This window comes from Apus apus, chromosome 6 (assembly GCF_020740795.1).
Source record: "Apus apus isolate bApuApu2 chromosome 6, bApuApu2.pri.cur, whole genome shotgun sequence".
Classification (NCBI taxonomy): Eukaryota; Metazoa; Chordata; class Aves; order Apodiformes; family Apodidae; genus Apus; species Apus apus.
The window spans coordinates 15,920,635-15,936,426 of record NC_067287.1 but is presented as its reverse complement, the minus strand read 5'-3'; positions in this window follow the sequence as shown (position 1 = coordinate 15,936,426).

The window sequence follows — 15,792 nt, the reverse complement described above, 5'->3', positions numbered from 1 at the left end:
TAGAGAAATCAACACAGTAAATCTATGCTAAAAATTCATTTTAGAAATGTTCTTAATTTGGCATAGCTAGCCTAAGTTAGTCAACATCATTTAGAGCACTAGTGGAGGCAAAACAATTCAGAATGGTCTGGGTTAGGCCAAAAAAGAACCCTAGAGCTGAATTTGAACCTCTGTTATAAGTAATCTAAAGTTGAGAATACTCCTTTTTTTTTTTCATTTTCTCTCTGCTTTTTTTTTTTTTTCTTTGATGTGTAGACATCTCTGCCAACAGGCACCTAAATAAAATCAGAGGGATATTTCAGAGGTGCTGAGTGCAAACAGATCTAATCAAAATCAGAAAAACCTGTGGGTGTTCAGAAATTTTAGGTGCCCAAACAGGGATTTGGATTCAGAGAGTTAGACGCCCTTGTCTGAGAACTTTTGGCTCAAAAATCTACTACCCAACCCATTGTACAACTGCAATGTTCAGTGAAATGTGAAATGTCAAGCTCTGTTTAAAACTCTGGGAAACTAATAAAGTCCATGTACACTCCTGCAGTGTTCACCTGGGAAACTAGCCCTTTTTAATTTCTTGCTATTACTTAGGAAACAAGGCTCAATGCAAGGATCATAAGTCCATTTTTTTGATTCTGCCTCTTTTCTTTTTCTTCTTTTTTTTTTTTTAAATTCTTTGTAAAAACTTACATAACTGTTTCTTTTCATTATTTTCTTCATTCTGGAATTTCAAGCACATACAAGATGCTAAAGTAGTAGCTCTAAAAGCACCACTGGATGCTACAAGCTAGATGGATATCAGCATAAACCTGAAGACACAAAAATGACCCTGAGTTTACAGGGACTTTGGAGATTCAGCTACTTACAGTGAGGCAATGTCAAGCACAAGGTGATCTAATGGGAGCTGGTCCTTTTCAGTGCATGGAGAAATACTGTACAGAACAGAGTGGGGGGTTTTCTCCCATGTGCAAGGCCTCAAAGTAAGAGGATCAAGGGCAAGGTTGTGATCTTCTTGGGTTGTCAATGGGTTTTGACTGTGTCAAGAAGAAAGTAGACTGAAAATGGAGGAAAAGAGAAGACAGGAAGAAAAACTGAATTTCAGGCTCTGTCAAAACATCCAAGCAGTTGGAAACAAGGTTTGACTAAAAGAAAAAGGACAAACATTAATCAATACAGAGGCTATTTTCAAGCTTCTGAGAGGGAATTGCAATCCAGATTTCTAGCCCAGGAGTCAGACCCTTGCCCAGTAGCAGCTCTCTTTTTTGTACCAAATCCTCCCTTAACATTTTCCATTTTAGCCAAGTCTCTCCATAGTTCTGCTGTCGCTTTCTGAAATTCAGATGAAACAGCTGCAGGCTGCACCACGCCAGGCAACTCCTTCTTTAATTTTTCTCTCTCCCAGCAATAATAAAAAAATTAAGCTGGTTGATGCTGCTTGAATGAGAAGGTTAATCAAAACCAGACCCTGCTGGTGGCCCAGATCCAGATCATCTGAGATGGGTGGCAGGGGTAGAGCTAGCACCATGCAAACTTTTTAATTAAGATGGAGATGGTTGGGCCAGGACCTGGGATGTCTGAGACTGTGCTGAGTGGTCCCTTGTATTATAGGCTTTATCAAGGATGGGCTCGGATCTTGTTGGTGCTCAGCTCTTCTACTCAGGACATCTGGCTCCTCTCCTTTACTTCCCCAACTTCCACCCTAAGGTGATTGCTCATCGGAAAACCACCCACTGCTTGTCACAGTTAAGTACAAACAAGCATTCTCAGAAAAGGCTGTCACGGGCCACGGGGAACATATGCATATATTTATTTTCCATTAGTATGAATTACATTTTTAAAAGCCAGCTCTTTCATTCTCCCCTTTGGTTAGAACTAGCAGAGGCAAGTCCAGTTCAAGGAAGCACAGTTATTCCTCCTAGTGTGAGCACAGACAAATGCATGCATTCAGAGGAGAAAGTCCCAAGCCTATGACCCAGATGACCAAATGTCTCCAGGCTGGACTAATGAGCTCTGAATTAAATTCCTTTTCCTTGCAGAAACTCACCAGAAGAAACCATTAAGAATTCATTCTGAGAAGTGAGAGGCACCTATATAGACAAATTAAGTCAACAAAAACTGCAGATACTTAAAGCACCCAACTCTCAGACACCAAATGGAAATGGCTGAACCAAGTGTGTAAGAGCCGAAGGTTTCCTCTGTGAAACAGATATTGGCACAGAAGAGTTCAGAGCTTTAATTTTCAACATTGCTCCTCAAATTAGATACCAATGGAACCTACTGCTCTTTAGCTCTGCTGTCAAGAGAGTGATGTCCAAGGTCCTGAGATCTCAATTCTTCAACTTGTACCTGCCCTAAATTCCTGTTTTCTACTCTTAAACTGGAAATGGCTACAAAAGGCAAAGTCTGCATCCTGATACGTCTCTGTATGGAGCATAACACAGTAGTAATTGTAAGTAGTTAAAGCAGGAGATGGGGGGTCATTCTTTCCCTTTTCTCTCAGATCTGCCATTATGTGAAAGGGTTAAAGAAGTTTTAAAAGAATGTGCATTTTACATATTTCACTGCTGAATAAGAAGGAAGCAAGCTGAAACAATGAGAGAGGTATGTTCCAAAGGTTGATAATACAAGAAAAATTTACCAGCTTGGCTTTCACCCCTAAATGGTGATATTTTACTATTTGGGTAAAATAAATCAAACCAAACCAAACGGATTTGTTCATCTGCAATTCACTGATGGTCACTCCCTAAGAAAGGAGTACAAAGAAAGTGGACCCAAACATATACAAATGATCTGGAAGAATGTCCTCTCTTACAGCCACTGAAGAACTGCTCTGTAGGAATAGTCTTTATGCAGGCAAGGAGAAATACAATTTTTTACAGGTATTTCTGGAATTGACAGACATCTTAATAATAGAAAGACAATTCTCACCTTTATTGGTTTGGCCAGGTGTCCCAGCAGAGAACATAAATAATGGAATTTTGTGTAGAGTAACCCAGCAGCCTCCACTCAACATCTGTGACCAGCACCAGACTCATCTGCTCATTCTGGACCTTGGCAGCCGTTTTTGCTAGTTCAAGTCTCCTGTAAAGAAGAGGCCTTGAACAGTATTAATGTTTTCTGTACTTACCCTCTGGCAGCCCCTAGATCCATCATTAAATTGGTATGTTTCCCAGCTCCTCTGGCCAGAGTCTTTGGCAAGAGCAAAATCCCCCAACCTAGTTAGTCCCAATTCTCAACCCTGGTAAACTAGCAAAAAATAGCCCTGGTGTCCTGAAGATGGCTTCAGACCTTTGAGGAGCATTTGTGAAGCCCTTTGCCCATCTAGTGCCTGTCTTCCTGCTGGGCCAGGGGGAAAGGGAATTCCAGCATATTTTGTGCAATTAAAAGTCTCTGAAGAGTTGTCCCCATGCCACCATCTACTGAGGGAAAGGACATTTCATGTGGTTTTGGCAAGGGAGTGGCAGTGGAAACCTCCATGATACCTACTGCTACCCAGTAGATGTGCTTGTTTTCCATTTGGAAACATTTTGTTGAGTAAAATCCTGGCTAGGAAAACTCCTTGGCTATCCCATTTATATTATTTTTCAGAGCAGAAGGAAATGTTATGTTCCTGCCGCATGGCACAACTGCAGAACCTGCCTCTGCCCATTTCCTCATTAATTCCCTTAGCAACCAGGCAGATCAGAACAGTTCCATACTGAATCCCTCCTGAAGAGATTGATCTAAGTGGATGTCCTTTTCCCCAGAGAACTCACCTTCAGGTTACACAGAAGTTACTTGGTGATAGCTGAGTGACAGGCTCAACTTCCCCTTCTGTGAGGATGTTTTCTCTGTTCTTCAGGACTTGATCTACACCATAGGAGGAAACAGGACTTTATGGAGGAACTCTGAAAGGAGGTCCATGGAGACAATGCAGGTACTAAGGGGAAGGAAATGTACACAAATAACACATGTTACTGTTGGAAGCATTAGCAATTAGCTAGAGAAAGAGCCATCAACAAACCCTTGGTTGCTGTTCTGAATTTTCTGCTTTGGTGAGACCAGTTTGCATGTTTGGACATTGCCATTTAAAGTCTATAGATATGTAGATCCCTACAAGTATTCTTACCTACATGTATTTAACATACTCCTACTGATGAGTTTTATATTTACTATATAAAAAATCAGAAGTTGATGTGTAATTCAGGCAAAACATATAATGCTCTGACACTGATTTTCCAGTCTAGGAGAGTTTGCTGCTTGTTGGCTGCTTGATATCTTTGTGGGATGTTTCTAAATTACCTGTGTTCCCTAAATGCAGAACTACTTCTTGAACTCTACAAAAGTAAATTATAATCACATTAATTCTCCACCTATAAAGTATCTCTTCTTGTTGAGACCAATCCAACCTGGGTGACTGAATTTAATACAAAAAAGTCACAGGAACTTGACTTTAAAGTTGATTTCAAATTTAGAATTCAAAACAAAAAGAAAATCCCAGAGCTTCATACAAGTTTAACTCAGAAACGGAAGTCCTGATTTTATTTTTCTCTTTCTATTTTTTAATCTTCATAAATTGTAGATTTTTAGATGGTTTGAAATTATTGTTTTAAAAGAAATGGAAATGTTTTCCCTCCATTTTGGCTATCAGGAGATCTAAAACTTCATTTCAGACAAAAAATGCAAATACTAGACTGTTACAATTTCACAGAAAAATTCTAGTTAAGAGAAAGAAAGTCAACAAAATGTCAGTCGTGACACAGACCCCTCTCCTCTCCTCTCCTCTTCCCTCCCACAAAAAGAAGCTCCTTAAAGAAAATCCCTCTCTTCTTCCGTAAATCCTGTACAGTTCCAGTTTCAGAGGAGTATGTTCTCCTCCCTTTTTCAGTCACAGGAACTGGTAGGACATCCCCTTTTACAGAACGGCTTGCAGTGAGTATCACCTTGTGCTATTTGATCACAGAAAGGATAAGGAAGCTTGTGATGGTTAGTGAGGCATAATTGGGTTAGTGCAATTAAGTCAAAAAACTCATGTGCTGCATCTTGAATCCAGCACAGCGCAGTGCAAATGCTCAAGCTTAGTTAAAAATCAAATCATACAAAAAAGGGACTCAGCAGAAATCCAAAGCAATGGCCACTAGCACTGTCAGCCTTACACACAATTTATTCCCCCTGTGAGTTATCTAGCACCCACCAGGTTCAGTGAAACTATCTGTTTTTTATCAGCTCTGATTTGGTGGAATTTCAAGTATTTCACATGAGCCATCTGTTCTGTACAAGTTTTTTGCAAAAAAACCCCACAACATTTCCCAGAATGACAAAGCCAGGGAGAGAAGCTTCTGAGCAGGTAACTGCTTGAATAATTCAGCCATTGCTAATGGAATTTCCAAACCATAAATTAATTAATTGTGCCGTACGGTTAATTAACTAATGTGTGAGAGCTTTAGAAAACTACAGGCTGCATATATGCGTATTTATATATACACACATACATATATATAAACATATATATATATTTATCTCTTTGTGTATCTAAGTAAATAGCAGACTGCACTCCAGAGAAGTTCAGGGCTGAAGAAGCTGTTTATGCATCAGTAACCTTGAAGATTCAACCACAGAATTCTAGAGAGAGTGGTAAATCATGACAGGGAAACCTGGAGCTGAGGGTGAGTTACCACCGGTGTATGATACATTTTGTGAGTCAGAAGTGAGTTGCTTCAGCAGAACTGGCTTTAGGAAGAAGTGCTCAGCACTCTTCTGTGACTGCTCACTCACAGGTAGGCCTGTCTTTAACAAATCTTGACACTCTCTCATTTTCACAAGTGTCACTCAATAATGTTTTCAATAATTATGACATCCAAAGGCCAAATAATACAAGGATATCACCCTATGAAAAAGTCTGGAACAGAAGCTGAAATATGGTAGCCATTTCATTCTTGGTATACCTCTGGGAAAAGACAGAATGCATTCCAACCCAAACAGAGCCACTCACCTTTGTCTTCAGTACATTGCTATTGTATGTCATTTAGCCTGTTGTGTTAGGTCTTGTTGAAACACTCCTTTCTAAGCCTCCTAATTTATACCATCACATGCAATCCAGCTTCCTGGCAAGGAGTACATAACAATGCATTCTACTGTCAGTGCAAATATCGGTGCAAATATCGGTACAAACACTGCCTCTCTGTGCCACGTGTAGTTGCTTTTTCCACTGAATAAAATCAGAAGTCTTCATTGTCATTTCTCATGCTCACTCAGCATTTTTATTCCTCCTTCACAGATGGGTCAACTGAGAAGCAAAGAGTTGTTTTTTTTGTTCAAAGCCACAAAATTAATCAACTGCCCAGAGGCTTTCCTTGTGTGCTTCTATGGTGTGTATTGGGTCCTCTTCTCCTTTGCCCCTCAGTCACTAGCCTCATAAATATTTGAGAGTCTGAACCTGAAACTCATGGCGTTTTCCTATGTTTTGCTTCCACAGGATGCAGAAGCAGGCTGCATGCCTTCCACCAGTACAATCCAAGTACAAAGACTTGGAGGCTACCTCTGTATTCTCTGTTGGAGTGTGTGCTGTGTGGTGCTGAAATGTGGCATGCGCTTCATCTGTGCTTTGTGTAAGCAGATCACCATCAGCAAGATTTCTGGTAGTCCTTTGCCTGTATATCCTCTTCTACCCTGCTCCAGTGATACCAGATTCCATTAGGAAGGAGCCAAGAAAGCCTTTCTGCCTGTTTTTGGTTTCCTAAAGTTGTGAGGAAGTAGAGAAGTTCATGCATAGATAGAAGCATGGTTGGGTCCAGGGTAAATATGACATGGATCCAGGCTCTCTCACCATCACACTCCAGAACATAACTAGAATCTGCATCTGGGCTGAGTTTTCTGTCCAGAATGGACACAGAAAATGTCACAAGGAGGTGCCTATAGGTGAGGGAAAGTCCAGGATAATTTTGCTTCTCTGAAGAAGTAACTGAACTCCAAGCAAGTTTGGGACAGTTAACTGGCAAGCTGGCATTATTGTGGCTTTCAGCACCAGGGAGACTGAGGAAGAGGAAATTGACTTAACAAGAGGGAACAGACTCTACAAGAGGAAACAGACTCAAGTTGTGCCAGGGGAAGGTTTAGATTAGATATTTGAAGAAACATCTTCACTGAAAGGGTAATTAAACACTGGGATAGGCTGCCCAGGCAGTGTTGAATCACCATCCCTAGAGGTGTTTAAAAGACAGATCAATGTAGTGCTTAGGAATATGGTTTAAGCACTGGACTTGGTAGAGTTAGATAATTGGTTGGTAGAGTTAGGTTATGGTTGTACTCAATGATCTTAAAGGTCTTTTCCAACCAGAATGATTCTGTGATTGGTCAAAGTGGGTGGCAGTTGACTGACACTGGTGTTATTACATTATATGATGACACTTTTGCCATGATTTTAAGTCCTCAGGCATGGAAGAAACCCAGCCTTGGACATCCAGCATCAGAAGGACCTGTCTGTAGAAAATCACTGCAGAGAATCATGTCAGAATAGGGATAGAGCCTGAATATTCCACTTTCTCCAGGAGAAAAACAGAGCAGAAGCCAGCACAAACAGGTGTGTGAGCCCTGCTGAAATACGAAGTGCACTCCAGGGATAGAGAGCGTGATCAAAAGAGAGACTTTCCTTGCTTTCAACCTGGATTCTGCATCATGTCTGTCTTCTGCTACCAATTCAAAAAGCTCCATCCTGCCTGTGATCTGTGTTTAGTCCCCAACGTGTGTTAGAACCAGTAGTAATAGACTTCCAAAATAGGATTAAAATAGGACTAAGCAGTATTGGCCTCACAGCAGAGAGCTGTGGTCAGATTTAGTGTGAGGGAGGGGAAGCCTAGAGATTGGAAAGGATTAGGGTTGTACCAGTGTATCTGGTCATCATCTCACTGTTCTGCTTTGATGTGGTCCTCCAAAGAAGACTGCAAGAACACGTTTTGCAGCTCTTGCTAGACATGAACTCCTGAACAAGGAGGCAAAATATGGAGGAAGGGCTAGGAAAAAACACCAACATTCATTCTCTTAGAATTCTTCAGTGCATCTGACCCCTATTTAGTTTTGTAAGTGTCTGGGCACTACAACAATGGGCACATTCTCGTGGAGATAGACCTTGCATGATGTCTAGCAAAGGTGAGGCTTGAAATGCTTGTCACCAGTCCAGTGAAGGAGCTGGCAATGTGCCTCACCTTGAGTGTTAGTATTATTTTTATGGCACTGTGCTGTATTACATGCACATGGACGTGTCTACCTAAGAAGTGCGGGGATGGGGGAGTGCGTGCAAGTATGTAAAAGAAACAATCTCTAGCAGTATGACTAGCTCAATTTTTTGTGATCTCTTCATTGTAAACTGAAGCTGGACACTCATCCATGGAAGAGGCTGGTGGAGAGCATCTTCTGGAGCACACATTACAAAAAAAAAATTAAGAAAATAAAAGCCTAATCAGGCTCTTTCCAGACTTTGTGCAAGGCAGTTGAGCAGTCAGAAGCGAGACCAAGCACGCCATGCTCAGTCATTCGTTAGCAATGCAGCAGGCACAGGCTCAGGGTGGACAAACCTGTGCAATGGTTTGGCCTAATTTCAGAACACCTACGTAGGCTGGTGGAGTCAGCAGGATGGGGCAACATGCCCAAGGCTGCGTACTCCAGAGCAGCATATTTCCCTGTGGAAAGGAAGCATTTATTTGCCCAACTGACCTACCTGAGGGATGAGATGCGCTGCAAAGGGGCTGATTCACAGCAGCAGGAGATGGGAGAGGCAGCACCTGTTTGCATCCCCTGACCCACAACCCTGCAGAAAAATTGCAGCTGTTGTGGACAGGACTGTCTGCTCCCTCTCTTGGTGTGGTCAGGACCCTCCCAAAAATACAGACTCATGCTTCCTCTGCAGGATGAGTACCTGGGGAAGTACCTGGAGTCAGGTCATGACTAGCTGGGCCATGCTGACCACAGCCCAGGATTTACTGTCTAACTAGATCGGGAGACAGATGGCAGATTTTCTTCACCTTTTTAGCGAAATCATAGAATGGTTTGGGTTGGAAGGGACTTTAAAGGTCATCTAGTTCCAACCCCCGTGCATTGGCAGGGACACCTCCCACTAGATCAGGTTGCTCAGAGCCCCATCCAACCTGGTCTTAAACAGTTCCAGGGATGGGGCTTCTATAACTTCCCTGGGCAATCTGTTCTAGTGTCTCACCACCCTCACACTAAGAATCTCCTCCTAATGTCTAACCTAAATCTCTCCTCTTCTAGTTTTGATCCATTACCCCTTGTACTTTCACTACAAGTCCTTGCAGAAAGTCCCTCCCCAGCTTTCCTGTAGCCTCTTCAGGCACTGGAAGGTGGCTATGAGATCTCCCTGAAGCCTTCTCTTCCCCAGGCTGAATAACCCAAATTCACTCAGCCTGTCCTCATAGAAGCACAGCTATAGACTGTCAAAGGTATTTAGATAACTAAGGTCTGGGACCAGCAGCACTTACCCAAGGATCCTGGTGCAGAAAACATATTTGAGTCACTTTGCAAGCTCTACCTTAGACCCACCTCAACTTATAGGTGCTATATGAACCTCAGTGCTTCTGGTTTTCCAAGTACCTGTTAAAGAAAACAGCTGTGTCAGGGCTGGGAGCATCCCTTTTTAATTCCCTTGTTACAACTGTTAACTTGTTTGCCCCCTCTGAGAAGGAAAATGAATCACGGATGTCTATTGTTTGCTAAATGCTAACAGCCCTGTGGAAAAACCCTCATAAAATATTCATCCTATCCTGCTCCTCTAAATTAGACAGTTACAGTTCTAACAAGCCCTTGAGAAGAATACTTCATTTTCTCAGTCAAAAGTATACTCAAAGATTTCTGCAGGCTTTTCTGTACTCTGCATCACCCCCAGCCAAAGTTTTTGCTCCTCTAATCTCTGTGCTGCTTTTATAGTTGTGTATCTTTATGTATATGACCCTACAATGGGAGAGGGAGAGGTTTCTAACTGTTCTAACTGCATTCATCCACATTCCTGCTTTAATGGTAAATAAAAGGAATATATTTTCTATTGCAAATGCAATGAATGATGGGGCAGGGGGAGGTGGTTAAGGGGTGAGGGGAGGGTGCAGGTGTCAGCAAGGATACTTCCCACCTAAGGAAAGGAGAGGGAGTGGTCTAAGATGTTTTCAAATAGGCAGGTAATTGCAAGACCTTAGACATTACACCATCCACTGCTTTTTTGGGTGATGGAAAATGTTCTTACTCTTGAGAGTGCCCACCCTCTGTCTTGCTTGTCAGCAAGGCAGAACAGAGATGTCTTCACAGTTCCTGTCTCCCCATGTGTTTGCCTCCATGCTTTCCCATCCCAGCCAGGTGCATGCTTCCATGAGGATAATGATGGGCACAGCTGAATGAGACCAGCTCACTCTGCTCCCTGCCTCCTATTAGTGTTTCCTTGTGGCTCCACTGAGTCTTGCTCCTGATTTCTGATGGCTCACAACAGGAGGGAAACAATCCTCAGATGGTCTTTGTTGCTTGAAAGCATCAGGGAGTGAAAGAAAAAGGGAGGGGGAGAGATTCAGGCTGGAGGAGGGGGAAGAGGGTTTTGATGCCAGGTCTCTTTCTGAATAATCATTATGGGTAATGACTTGCAGATCTTCAACGTGGTCTGTGTTACTTCAGGCTGATTTGTTCCATACAGTGACCTGAGCAAGCCTCTAAGACTCAAGGCATGTTCCTTGTTGTGTTTCAGGCTCTTCTTAGAGTCTGAAGCAAGAAGTTGCTCTGATCAAGCTGGTGATGACCTCCTGGCTGGGCTGTGGGCTTCTGCAGGTTTCCTGGTGTGCAGGGGTACTGTGTGTGGGGTCCTATTCACAATGTGGGAAGCTATTCTCCTCTCCTGTGGTGCTTGTAACCACTGGTCTGAGACCAAGTTGGTTTTCCCGATCCTGGGCAGGCTGCCCTGCATCACTCAGCCCTTCCATGGTCACAGCCAGGGAAGGAGAGAGACAAGTTCAGCTTGGTATGTGCAGAAGAGATCTCAGAGGGTTGGATTTGGTTTTCCTAGGTATTATCATTTGCTGGCTGCAACTGACAGTGGCCAAGAAGCTGCTGGTGAGCAGCTAGCATGCAGAAACATCCCTCAGTGCTTTCTTCCTTCCCCAAAAAGAAAACATAATTGTCAGAGGAAAACTGCTGGCTGGCAAGGGCTGTCAGCTCTGAGGATGGAGGGGGCAGTGAGGAGAGGACGGTACCTCTTTCCAAAAGATGACAGTAATTCACTTGAGGAACTCCCTACTCCAGAGTAATTAGTGAAGTAGAGATGTGCTTGTAGGAGGAAGCTTTTGGAAAGGGTGATTTTATGTCCTGGGGCAGGAGTGAGCAGTTGGGTCTCTGCACCAAACCACTGGCAAGTGTCATGGGCCACTGGGAGAGCCACAAAGGCAGAGGAGGGTTTACAGAAACAACAGGAAAGATTAGGGGAACAGCTTGTTCCTGAGACCCTGAGGCAAACTCTTGGTCTCATAATTGGGCAAAAGTCAGTTGGTCTCTGTCATTTTTGCTGGCAGGATTAGCTCTAATTTGGGAAAACACAAGCTGATGGGGGGGATGGAGTAAGCTGTGTTTCAAAGAGAAAGAAACAAGGCTTTCCCCTCCTGTATGAGCCACTTGTTCCTGCATGCCTTTTGTCAGCAAGTGACTTTCCAGACTGGATGTAGGGCTGCACTGAAATTAGCCAGCTATCCCACTGAACTTTGCAGGGGTGGGTTGGACTTTCAGACATACCAGAGACTGAGAAACAAAACATGTATTAAAAAAGAATACCCTTAAATCCTCTAGGAAAAAAAATAGAAGCTCTGGTTTCACAGGGAATAAAGTGCTCTTGTTTCCCTAGCACATATTCTATACATGGAAAGCAAAAAAAAAAAAAAAAAATTAAAAAAAAAAATTACAGCTAATAAATTTTTCAAGTGCAGAAAGGTTTCTTTTTTACATATAGTGGTGCCCAGTAGCACCACCAAAGTTAAAGATCTGTCAACGTTTTCGTTAATAAGCCCCCAATTTTCATGAGTTTATTACTCAGTCATAAAAGCCTGCTTCTCAGTTTAACTTGCCATATGAGTCCTTGGGTCCTGCCCCACTCCAGCCTCAAGCCTGGGGAGCAGACACAGATGTGATTCAAACCTTGACTCTGCCCTGATTTTGCACCACCAAAACATGATTAAAAAGACTCCTTATCTGTGTCTTGAAATAGCAAAAGTGGAGGCACAAATCTTTATGTTTACACCACAGAAGAACAGTGTTAGAATTAGATCCTTTTTGTAACCATACAATGAAATTGGTTTGGCTGTATTTAAAGCAGCAGGAATGTAAAATGGAACAGGAGGCAGATTTCCAGGGTAGTGTTTCCTGCACTGCAGTCAGGCTTTGCATAGGACTTGTGGGAGAGAGAGGGGGGAAGAGAATCAATCTGACGTTTTGGTGTCTAATGCTCTATTATCTCTCCTGGTTAGGGGTGCTTTGAGCTTCCCTTGCTCCTCAAAGGTAAGGGTTACTAAAGGACAAGACTGATATTAAAAGAACCTTGAGAGGCTTGCGAAAAAAAAAACACGCTAAACAATCAACAAACCCCACCCAAAAATTGTTCATCTCTCTAGTCCAGTGGCCAAATGTGTATGAAGACAAGATCCTTCCAGCTGTCTCAAGGGATGAGGAGGCTAAAGGCTGAAAATGGGAAATAAAAGCAAGACCAGATTTTCAGGCTCAAAAGTATAATTTTGAATAGGAATAGGAGCCAGCTTTTCTGCATCCTTGCCCAGTGTTCCAACCACCAGAAAATGCTGCTTTGTGATTAGAAATTGCCTTTGGACTTTAAAAGACACATAATTCCTGCTGTCTACACCTATGGGAGAGCAAGAGTCAGAACAGCAGCATGTGCAGGGCAAAAGCATCTTGATCTTGAAATTTCTTATGTATCCACCTTACGAAACCTGATTCAGGATTGCAGAGCACCCTATTCCTGCTTTCCTCTAGACAAGTTCACCTTTGAAATGCCTTATACAGCCTCTTGATCTGATTTGTTGGAGGAAATTTGGCATCTTACCAGACACCAAGAAAATGTCTTGTCCTACATGGAATATATAGTCATGAAAGACTCTTTGTGCTAGGAGCCATGGTAGCTTATTTGCACAAAAAATCAATAGTTTGGTTTTGCTTTTTTTTTTCCTCTAGGTTATTCCCTGAATTACTCAAAAGTATTTTAACTCCTACTTCTTAAGGAGCATCTTAGATCCACATGTCCTAGGAGATGCTCCATATAATTAGATTTTAACTCAGTCTGCTTTGAGTTTGCCAAGGTCTCCAGCAAAGGGCTGGGCTGCCCTGCGACTCTAAAGTGTTTCTTGGATATCTCTGACATGGTTGTAGGGCAATCAGATACCCAGATATTCCTCAAAATTCATATTCAGATGCTTCAGTTTTATAGGAAAGAATTAAGGATCATGGGAACAGATTTGCCAAATCAATAACCACTATTTTGAACCCCAATGAATATCAGAAATGTCTAGGAACTGTAGATCAGCTTCCATGTGAAGGACTGAGAAAGACATTCCCTGGGACAGTCGAGGCCGTGATTGAGGCTGTTTCTATTTCAAGAAAATATGTATTGAGCTTCTTTTAAGTGTTAGGAACCTGGGTATTAGCTCTCACTATGGATTTAGTCAGGGGAAAATTCCTCTGTAGACATCTGGCCACACAGGATTATGGTTTGAAGACCTTTTCTGAAATCTAACCAGGTTAGAAAAAACCCTGTGTGCGACTGGGCTTTGGAGGGGCAAGAACCTGTGTTGCTTTAGGGTTAAAGGTATTGGTAGGATTTCTTGGTGATCCTTTGTACCAGTTACCTCTGCCAGGCTTACCTGCTCCTTTCTGCTCCCTTTTTTTGGCAATGTGCTGCAGACACACAAAAAGGTGGCTATTCATGGCCTGGCAGGTGGAAGATTAATTCTGACAGAGGAAGAATTTCTTGATGAAGTGACTTCAAAGGCAAAATTCTGTGGAGAGGGAGGGGGAAGCAGGCAACACTTGTGTGAAGGAAGAAGAGGGAGGCTGTGCCAGTTGGCATCAAACACTAGAAGAATAACCTTCATCCTCAGGGCTGACACTGGCAGCTCAGCTTAGTGCATTGGCAGCTCTGACTGTATTGCAGTTTCGGCTTCCCCCAGCTCCTGGCTGATTCGCATCCAGGGGCACGAAGGGCACCTGGCCCATGTCCAGTGCCTGCACCAGGTAGAGCAAAGAAAGCTTTGAAAGAAATGATAGAAGTATGTAACAAATCCCTCCTGGGAAAACTGAGCTTTTTATCCCTTCCTGCTCAGTCTCTTGTAGTAGAGCTGGCTAAATCCCTGATGGCCTTGAGGTCTTTGTGTAAAGTTTCTCTCCCCCTGTCACAGGCTGTAGTAGCCAGTGGATTTTAAAATATTATCATTATTATTATTGTTGTTGTTGTTATTAAAGTTCTGTCACATAATCTTCTTCAGGCACATGAATGAGCTGATCCACCTGCCTTGGTGAGCCCCATGGGAGAGGTCTGCCTGCTGTCTTCCTTTCCAGATCACTTTCCAGTGGAAATTTCTCTTATGAGATGGGGGTCTTAAGGAGATAATGGTGGCATTTTAAATAGGGGGAAATACAGAAACAAATGCCTGCCTATCTCACCTAAGAGCAGAGTTTCTACAAGGTATCCACACAACCAAAATGAGCTGCCTGCAGGAGTTAAGCAGGAATTAGCTATGAGCCTTTGCAACTTGTTCCATGTCTGGGGTGTCCTGGACATGGATGAAGATAGGCAGATAGGCAGTTCCATGGAGGTAGCTGCATTTTAGTCTGAAATGTATTATCTGTAAGGAGCATGAAGCTATCTTCAGTGTGGGAAGCAGCAGCTCTTGTACAGCAGAGATAAATGCTCATCATACTCCAGAGCAGGAAGTAAAGCAGAATGTCGTATCAAGATCAAGCTATGTGGGAAATTGAAGAAGACAAGAGTTACCACATTAACAAACTAGCCAAGGCTTTGAAGCACATCTTCAGCTCTTGTGAAAAGTGTGCTTTCGTTTCCTAATGTATTTTAAAATGTGCCACACAAATGCCAAGATAGTTCAGAAACCTCAGCACAGTTCCTGTCAGAAGTCTTTCATTCAAGAGTTAAGCAGGCTCATGTTGGTTTAATCTACAAGGTTGTTATACATATTTAAACCAAAGTCAGCTAAGGCAAATCAGCCAAAGAAGTCTGTCTCAGGTGACTTGTTAGCATCACTTCACCTGACCTTCTTTTCCTCCTCCTGTTGAAAGAAAATGTCTGACTGGCTGAGACAGTAGAAAGCCAAAAAACAGATTTTGACATAATACAGATTCACAAAACTTAGGTAGGTTTTCTAACTTAAAAAAACAGAATTTGAGGTTGTCTCAGAAGGTGGGTTCCAGAAATGGCAGATTTCTCTGAGCTGGGCTGATCTTGGGGAAAAATTAATGAAAATCAGCATCAAAGATTTTTGAATCCTTGCAAACCATCAAGGATTATGGGTGAAGTCAAGGAGAGGCCCTTTTATCAACTTCTACCACCAGGCCAGGAACTTCATTTGGCCTTGTGGGTTATGAAGATGTTTAATCAAATTGGACTTTTGGTAAAAGTCAATGAAGCAATGCCAAGTGTGTTGTATCTGATCATGCCCACGACCATACGAAACTGTGGTGCCTCTGAGCAAGACAGTTATTCTGAGACAATATAATATGAATTCTACATCTTCCTCCTGCTTTTATAGCTGGTCTTAAATCCCT